The sequence below is a fragment of the Mastigoproctus giganteus genome, chromosome 11 (genome assembly GCF_048544385.1).
Source record: "Mastigoproctus giganteus isolate SK-2022 chromosome 11, ASM4854438v1, whole genome shotgun sequence".
In the NCBI taxonomy this organism is placed as follows: Eukaryota; Metazoa; Arthropoda; class Arachnida; order Uropygi; family Thelyphonidae; genus Mastigoproctus; species Mastigoproctus giganteus.
In genome coordinates, this window is record NC_143585.1 from 15,303,185 (window position 1) to 15,313,481 (window position 10,297).

The following is a 10,297-nucleotide window of genomic DNA, read 5'->3' on the forward strand; positions in this document are numbered from 1 at the left end:
GGACACGTAATTTGGGCCATTCATAGATTCGTCTTGACATACCAGAAGTCACAACGTATGCCATTTGGACACTCCCCAGACCATTACCGACTGTCCAACTGCCTGAACAGTTCCTTGTTGATATGAGGGATGCATAACTTCATGCAGTTCCCCCCAGATATGCACCGTCCCGCTTGCTCGAAATAACTGGAAACCTTTATAGGAGATCCGAATCCAATCATCCAAGGTCCAGTTCCCATGTTCTTTCGCCCAGTTGTGGTGTAGAGTCCTGTCTATTAGTTACCAATGGGACTCGATTGGTAACCCATACACAGGGTATATAGTACTGATCGGGTCATGTTTAGTCTCTTAGGTGCTCAAAATGTCTTCCATCAACGTTGCGATATTCCTGGAACCTTTCAACGACACGGTGACACACAGTTTGGCGGACATGTTCCAGGAATGTTCCAGAAACACGTAAATTTTGGTTAGCATAAATGTACATTAATGCTTGAGTGATGAACTCCTTCAATTCGTCCACTGTGTGGGGCTTCCTCTCAAAAACCTTCTCCTTTACTACGCTCAAAAAAAGAAGTCCATTGGTGTCAAGTCGGGTAAACCTGGCGGACATTCAATGCTGCCATGTCGCACGATCCAACGTCATGGGATGGTCGTGTCAAGGTAGCTCCGTACCGTCAAAGCAAAATGAGGAGAGGCCCCATCTTGTTGAAACAACAGTTCGGCGAAATCAGTCCAGGTTGCGAGTTGTGGCAACACCACGTAGCGCAACAGGTTTAGGTAATTGTTACCATCCTCACTTGTATCGAAAAAAAACCGGCCCCATGACACCATCGCTGAATAGTCCACTCCACAAAATGACGCCCGGATGGTTCAGTTCAGTTGCGATCGTCACATGAGGATTTTCATCAGCCCAGTACTCACAATTATGCCTGGTTACGTGGTCTGACAACTTTAAACAGGCTTCATCTCACCAGACGACCTTATCAGAAAGGTCTGATTGGTCAGAAATTTGTTTAAGGAATATCTCACAGAATTGCAACCAACGGTCTGAGTTGTCCTCCAAATGGCCGTGTAAGAGTCTTCGACGGTGCGATTTCAATTTACATTTACGAATTGAACGTCGCAATGACTTTCTGGATAGGGATTGCTCCCGAGACGCATGTCGCGTGGACTTTTTCGGAGTGTTCACGAATGTCAGGACGACTCATCTCTTTCTCCACTGTCACAGATGCCCGAGGACGTCCAGATTACGGCGTATTAACCACTGATCCCGCTGCATCAAATTTATCTATGGTACGACAATTTATCTGACGTGTTGGTGCAGCTATGTCAAATGCCTCTTGCCACGCTCTACGCACCTTTTCGGCATTTTCAGTCTTCCAATAATGCTTCAGAAACACTTTCTTTGTTCTTCAGGCAGACTCCCTGCCATCGATCTCAATACCAGTAAAATAGAAGAAATCATAAAATTAAAAATAAAAATAAAAAATCCTTATTACCTGTATACGAAAAAGAAATTATAATGAAATTTAAAACTACTATGACCCGATTAGGACTGTATACCTACTTTTGGCCAACCCTGTATGCATTTGTGCAGTAGATCTGTAAGAACCAAATTCTTACTCTCATCCTAAGGAATGTTATGAAATAAATATTATAACATAACAAGAAAAAACAAAAATAAAAATAAAAAAAAATTGTATATATTAAATAATATTATTTACATAGGATGATTTTCAGCTTATATTTCGATCGCTCCGTACCGTACAGTTAAATAGGGGAGGATTAGCGTAACAACGGGGGGGTAGCTGGACAGGGCGCAAAAGTACAATGGGAGCAACGTAAGGGCAGTTCAAGTCGCTATAAACAGAAAGTGAGCAGCTCTTTGGAAGAAAAGAACAAGGGAACCGACTCCCCCTTGTGGAGAGGAAGAATTTTAAAGCCTAAGAGGGTGGACGGAACCCTGGATGCGGCATACACCATATGGAAATGGCTAGCTGCTAGATAAAACAAACCGACTCCTTGAGCACTTACTGATTTCAAGGAGCGGTAGAGAAAAAACAGAGTGCACTAATAGCGGTAAGTGAATCGGGAATGATCACAAGGAAATATCTAGAAATTTCTAGACTTCCGGAAGTTGATCGAAGCTTCTAGAAATTTCCAGAACTCCGATGTTTCCCCAGGAAAGGGAAGGGCTAAGAAAACGGAGGAAGTGGGAGAGAGCGAATGAGAATATAGAGATGATGAAGAACGAACTGCGATTGGATCAGAATAGAAGGGGTGGCTGAAACAAAAGGAGTTGCAAGAGAAGAGAGAGGGCCAGTTTTGACAATTTGGGGAGTTTTTGGAAGTTTTTGAGAGTTCCTGTGGGTGGGCCTGAGTGATGTGCGGCCGGAAAGAAATCCCTAGAAGTGCCGGGAGAATCGCTGGAATGTGGTAGTGGAAATTGAAGCAGTTTGTCGCAAAGAATTCGTTGAGCAAGTTCTGGGAGAAGTCAGCCGCAATGTGGAAATAGGAAGGAGATACCCAATGAAAGATGGAAACACATATGCTGGAACTGAGTAAAAAGGATCGGAAGGTCTCGGTATAGAAATATAAGGAAGAGCTACATAGTCTGGCTTCTTGATAAAGCTGTGAGGATAGTCCTGATAATTCTAGTATGCGTCCCAGTATTGTCGAGCTGATCAGACGCCCAAAAAGCAGGCTAGAGAAACTTATTTTTTATTATTATTATTATTATTATCCGTTTATTTCCATAAGGAAACCACCCCGGGACGGCAAAGTGCCAGGAGGGTGCTAAGTACATATCAGGGTACGAGATACTACGTGCAGTGGGTTACATATACTGAACACGTAGTCTCGTCCCGAAATATTATATACACATTTTATGTTTAATATATACAGTATTTACACATTGATGATTCTGTACATACATTATACAACTGATATATTTACAATTCACTAATTTAATAGCCGTATGTAGAGAAGAGCGAGTTCCTGAACGAAGGAGAATTCCTGTAGATGAGCAGCAGTTCCTTAGCCGATGACTAATTCCAGTAGGAGTCTGATGATGCCCTATATTGATGATGATGGCCGCCCCTGAGTGAGAAAAAGGTTGTGTAAAGCGAGATCCCCTAAGTGTTATGTAAGTACCAGATAATAGTTTTAAGCTTGAATTGAGGGAAAGGACTTAAGGAAATGTCTTTATTTAGTTGATAGTAGATTTGGTATTGTTTAGCATAAAAAGAAGGAAAGAGTTCATAAGACATAGATATATGTACTTCATCACAAAGATAAGTTTATTAACCAAGGAAGATTTAGATGTACTGTATGTACTCGAGCCTAGTGTGTTTTAAGTTGAGACTATATTCTAAGCACATGTAATTATTTTGGAAGGGATGATTAAAGAAAGAATATAGCGGGGATTTATAAATGTAGGAAAATACACATATAGGTGTTATGCTCACTGCTGTAATCCCTGTTGGGAAGTTTAAATTGTTAGAAGACAGGAGAATGTTATAAGATGTAAACTAAACCAGAAGAAGAAAAGGCAGAAAGACATGAAAATATATGAATTGTGATTAACTATACATCTTAACACACATAGAATGCTATTAATTAACATAATTACCAAATGATGATGTATGATATATTCTTTTAATGTATATACTGTGAATAAACAATATTGTACATGTTTATCAAGTGTTGTATGAGTCATTCTGAATACTCAGCCAGTCCAGAGGAGACATACACGAATTTCTATTCCCCCAGAATCTGTGATCTTCTGTGCAATATACAAGTCAGGTGTTAATGTGGGAGGGTGTAAATTAGGGGGAAAATAAACGGGGAAATACAAAGTTAAGAGAGGTGGGTCAAAAAGTAATTAAAGAAATTTATAAATAAAGCAGAAATTATAATTAATAATATAATAAAGAATTCTATTCCCCACAAAATAACATCTAGAACCTCCCACAGATCGAGGGTTCTGCCACTCAAATTCAGGTACTTTTAATTTTTTTTTTTTTTTTTTCCTTTAGCAAGCGCCCTTAATTTAAGGTACAGAAATAATAAATAAACTATGAAGTTCACGATTGGTATCTGGTGAAAGTTTCCACCAGTTTTTTTTTTTTTTTTTTCTTCCTCAGCCATCGAAGAACTTAAATTCACAACGTATTTTAAAACATCATATCCAACGCCAGATGGGTTCTGTTGCATACTGAAAATTAAAGCTATTCAACAATCGTGAAGTAATTCGTTCAATAATCACCGGAAGCCAATAAATTACACTAAATTTATTTCCTTTGGAAGCCATCTTTGAGTATTATCAAAATGACGTCACAATGAGAATAAACCTTATAAAAAGAACTCGCCATTTACAGAATCTTCAGTTTATCTTTTGATTAGGAATGTACGTAGCTGTTGGGATTTATTAATTGGAACTTGGGTTTCAGCAGATTCTACTTATTGAAGATCAGACGATCCGAAGAACGCATACCAATTAGGAGAGGAGTGGTGAGGGGTATGAATTCGGAATTCGGCATACGACACGACAGTGTCGAATAAGTTAATTGCATACTTTTCCCCGAAGTACTTTTGAACGTTGAACTTGACCATCTGCACAGAATTGGTGAACAAGTAAATATATCGCGTGTAAGATGTTGCTTAGGAAACTAGGTTTAGGGAATCTTCTTCAGAGATTGCGTACAATGACATGTCGACAGCGTTCGAGGACTGTCATCGTGCGTTATCTCTGAAGAAAACTCAAAAATTAGAAATTTAACGTAAGCGCTTCATGCAATGTGGTTTTGCTTATTTTTGAAAGCTAATTTTGTTGCAATGAGTTGGGTTGACTTCGTTCATTTCACTTTGGGGCTGTATGTTATGCTATACCCCTAATACATATCGCGTCATTATGTATTGGGTAATATGTAATAATATGTTAGCTTGTACTAATCCATTATTGTGTATTGGGGATATTCATTGGCACTGACTTCCATCCACATTTGGTCTCAAATGGACATCTTGTGGGTGCAGTGTGCACGATGAGAAGTCCGAAGAGGTATACAGAGGAGAGGAGTGGCGAGGGACCTCTTATTTCGGCCTTAAATAAAATAAATTCGATACAAAAAAAAAATGCATGCGCTCAGTCTATAGTAATACAATTTAGATAATTTAAACAGTAGGTCAACAGATTATTTTTAACCATAACCATACCCTTCATGGTTAAGGATGCCGATCGGTCGATTTGTTTTGCTCTGTTGGCGAGGCATTCTGTTTATTTGGAAACTTTTATTGGAATGTCCAATACGAAGTGAGAGCGTGGCGATTTTTTTCTGCAACGAGAATTTGAGGATGTATGGAGAGATGAGTGAAAATGAGTAGTATATAAAGAAATAAGTGATGCGCTGTAATTTTAAGACCACTTAACTTCAACAGATACTGAAATACAGTGAAAATAAACGAGTATAACCCTAATTGCTCATTGACAAAAACTTCATGGACTTCTATTTTTATATTAACAAAACAATGCATTATTTCAGGGTCACATTGATATCAATTAGTTAAAGCGTTTCCAGCCAACCAGTGGCAACCCCGCTGTCGGTTTCACATAATTTAGCAGAACGCTTATCCCTCTCCTGTTTTCCCAAGTACAGGGAGGGAAAAACCTGCCATGACCCAAAAAGACTGATATGAACAAACTGAAAATAATTAATTATGTAAAAAAAATAAATATAATTAAATTTCTGACAAAGCCCAAACTTCATTGGAAAGAGCTACATCTGTTCACAGTCTTTTGGAAAGCCAGCAGCGCCAGGAGCTGGCGAGAATAGAAATGCCACCACACGGAGGGGCACATCATCATCATCATCATATTTACGCTGATTGAAGCGTTTCCGGAGCAATAAGCTCGACAACGCAATAAATTATTTAGATCCACCTATTTAGCCTTCCATAGTGCAGGAAACCCCTGCAGCAGGGAAGTTTATCATCCCTCGTCCCGTAGTGGCAGGTCTCTATTAACATAAATTATGAATAATAAATTAATATTCATAATTTATGGTAGTATATAAGCAGCCATAAGCAGCACAAACCACGAAATACAGTCACAATTTCAGCCAAGAATCAAAACCAAATGAACGATCCAACCGAAGTTGTTATGGAAAAATTATCCATAAACAACTGTACTTTTAAACTGGTCTATATAATTCCTGTACATTAGACAGTCTATTTTTAACGGAATCGTCAGAATCCTTACCGCGCTTCTTGCAATTGAAAAAAATAGGAATCTCAGCCTGTTCAGAGCGCTCCTTGAAAAAGTGTGGTCACTGCTTCTCCCGAGCAGTGACCACAAACAGCATTAAACTTACAGAATTTGGCCGTATGACTAAAGGCAAGGCACATAAAACACTTTATGGTAAGGTGTATATCACACACCTTGTAGGAAGACCAGTGAAAAAATACTCGACCTCTTTCATCCAATATTTTCCGCAACTCTGTGGGACTTTAATAATCCAGTTCTTAATGTCCATGTTAGTACCTTTTGCCACTGACCTAACCAAAACAGACTTCTGGAAAAGTGCTTTGTTCACTCCATGAGAACTAAAATTTCTTTCAAACAACTCAGATAGAAAAACTTCTTGCTGCACATCATAAATTATAAGACCCTTTCTCGCTTTCTTGGGAACTTCAGTTTTCATTCCCTTAGCCATTATAGTCTCAAAAGTCGTTACGGTTTGAACACCTTCTTTAGAAGCCACATTTAGCACGACGCCCTTATCCTTAATAGTTCTCATTCAACCCACATTTGCATCTTTGAGAGCTGATTTAATAGCTCGCAAAACAACTTCTTTTACAGTTTCACTGGAAATTTAGATTGTCACAGTCCGATTTAATAAACAATGCGTGTACTTCAGCAGGTTTCGAAACTGATTCCTTCTCACTCCGAACAACATCAGCATAGGATACAGTATCAGAACTGACAAAGGACTGACTCTTCAGCTGTGATTTCAGCACTTCATTCTCTGTATATACACCAATCGCTTTAGCTTCAAGCTGATCCCACATGCCAAGGATCGCGTACATTGCTCCACGATTAACTTTATTAGAGTCATTGAACATATAGTCATGTAGTCGCTGCCTCACTACCTTCATATCTTGAAAATTTTTCATAGGATTCACCTCATTATCACAATCTTGTCTGAGTCGTTTAGTAGCAGTTCTCTGTAAAGGCTCATGATCCACTGAGTCTTAACACTATCCAAACACTATCCAAAACATCCAGGTCACACGGCAGAAATTCAATAACAACGTGCGCAGAACTAGGCGCGGAAACACCCCCTGCACAACCACCAGAGGCCGTACCAGTACTGGAATCAGCAAAGTCCATTTCGTTACATTCAAATTTCTTAAGGCTAAGTTTCGCCTTAGGTTGAGCAGCCATGGTCTCACACAATCTTGAAAAGGCAAAGAAAATACAGACAAAAATGAAACACTGGTATATAAATATACAAAAATTTGTATAAGGCACAAAAGATGTGGGCTTTAGAGTTACACAATGTCCGTGATTCCTTTCCCACACTACAACAATCACTTAGAGTCTTAGACACTCAAAGTCGGACATTCAAGGCCTACTTAGCTGCCCAGGCGTCTTTGGTCGCCCGCCCCGGATTAAGTGGAAGTGGGGCCAACCACTCAGCAGAAGTACACTGTACGGTTCTACAAACTACTACTTATAATAGCACACAAAGATCACTAATATACGCAAGATCATGACAGGGGAAAGGAAAATATGTAACAAAACCGGTATTAAGACAGTTAATTTCATTTCATAACCACGGAATGATGGCCCAACAAGTTGTCCAATATTCATGAGGAGAATGGAGGGGTCCTCTTATCAAGTAAGGCTTAAGTTCAGCAAATTGTAGCGTTTGGAGAATAGGCATCTGCGAGGCGTTCTGATTGAAGTTTATAAGGCCTTGAATGGATTCGGCAGGCTCAGTTCTCATGGGTTTCTTCCTATTGCTCAGATTACGAACCTGAGGGGACATCAACTGAAATCGAAGGAAGGCAGTTATAGAATGGGTGTGCGGATATTTGCCTTTAGCGAGCGGGTAGTTGATTGTTGGAACAGACTTCCATCTACTGTGGAAGTTGATCGTTTAATAAATTCAAGGAAAAAGTGGACAAACTTTTAGAGCAAATGGATGTGTGAAATTTGTGAAAGATTTGAAATACTCTAACAACATTTGGAATTCTGTGTTTAAGTGCGGAGACCTCCTCTGAAAAAAACACGCGTTGAGTTCCTTGAAAGGGTGCACAGACGGGAAGTTGAATTGCGACAAAAGAACGACCGTATGAGGAAAGTGACCGATTATGTGGGTTGCAGACGTGGCAACCAGGTAGCTCAAGGTGTTATGATTCAGGGTTATAAGGGATTTGTAAAATGAATGAAGGAGGATATTCTTATCCTGCAAAGTAGCTTAAATTTGTATTATCGTTGTATAAACCTTTCTATATGTTTTATATTCCGCTTTTATACATTTTTGTATAATATTCCTGGCTACTTCTTGATCTTAGCCTTCACGAGTCGAACAATTTTCTAAAACTGATTGGAATGATAATAATAATATATGAAATTATGAGACCGTTAATCTGTGTAAAATTTACACATAGGCAATAAACCCAAAACGTTATGGGTGAAGAGATGGTTTATCGGCTTGTGTTTGCTTGATGAAAACCCCCGAATTCTGGGAAGAGAAAAAGCAAAACGGAACGCACAATTTTCACCTGAGAACAAGGGTAAAAGCTGTCCATTTTTCCTTCGATGTTTTATCTTTTTCTCTCTAGCTACGCGTCGAACGTTTTTTTCCTAAATTCATTATTTTCTTTTCACTTATGACATTATATCGGCGAATTTTTTTTGAAATAATTTGGCCTATAGCTATGATCTGTGTGTGTGTGTGTCGGCGCACGCACTTGTTTGTGTTGTTAAGCTCCAAAGATAATAAACTAAAAATTTAAGCTCCAAACTTATTAAGATCACAATGCGATAGTATATCGTGTTTGAAAACTGTGTGATTCTCTAGCACATTTTCATGTTTCAAGAGGAAAGCCACAGTTTTCAGGAGAAACAGCAAATAACTCTCCCTTGCGAGACCGACTAATTCTGACAAATTGTGAAAAAAGCCCACAAAAATTATTCGCGCCATTCAGGAGATTCTTCGCGTCATCCAGTTGCATTTGTCTAAGTTGAAATATTATAAATAATAAAAGAACTATTAGAGAGAGTTGAAGGAACGAAACTGATTGGACCCATATTGACGTTCAGCCATAAAAACAAACTGAAACGTACTTCGGTATTTGAACGCTAAATTTTCAAAACGTTTGATGTAATACTAAAAAGGGAATCCAGTGGCAACGATTTGTACCTGCAGTCGTAAAAAGAATTTTTCAATTGTAGTTACAGAAGCACGAAATAGATTTAAAATTGTACCCATAAAATTTAATTATTTTGATTAAACAATTGTCACATCATATTTTATGAATTTTTAAAGTTCCACTGGAAGTAAGATTTTAGATTTAAAATTTTAGAACCTGCAACACTCCCTTACCATGTTCTAGTTTACATAACAGATAGCACTTGTTCACACTGATAAAGAATTTTCTGCCGTTTGTAAATCACAGAAAATTCACGAGAAGAAAGTTGTTAGTAGAGCAGAGGTAGAAGGAAAACATGGAGAAGAGGATTGAGTATTAGCTTAGTTCGAAAAATATCAGGTGGAATTGCGAATGGATGTTGATTAACGGACGGAAATTTTCAAATTTCGTCTTAATTGAGAGAGTGTCCAAATTTTCGTAAAAAGGCAGCCAGCTAAATTAGATACATGCTAAATGCAGTTGTAATACATTGACGGACTACAAATCACTGGAATCTTTAAGAATTTTATTAATATTTCGCAGCCTCGCAAATACCCAAAAATACAGTTTGAATTTTTAGCCAGCGTCAGATTTTTTGTTATTTTTCATGTTATATGTTATGCATTTAGTTATTTAAATCCAGATGTGATACATAAAATTCAAGAAAAGCATCCAGTAGAGTTCTTGTATAAACAAAATGGCCTTTGTGCTCTGGATTCATATTAATATTAAAAATTATTGTGCCACTGAGAAAAAACATAAAGAAAATGATAAGTTGCAGTTAAACATGCGTTTAATGTTACGTAAAAATACGTTGAAAAATACTTTCAGTCCGAAAGCGATGAAAATAATACATCGCTTTCGGACTGAAAGGCGTCCT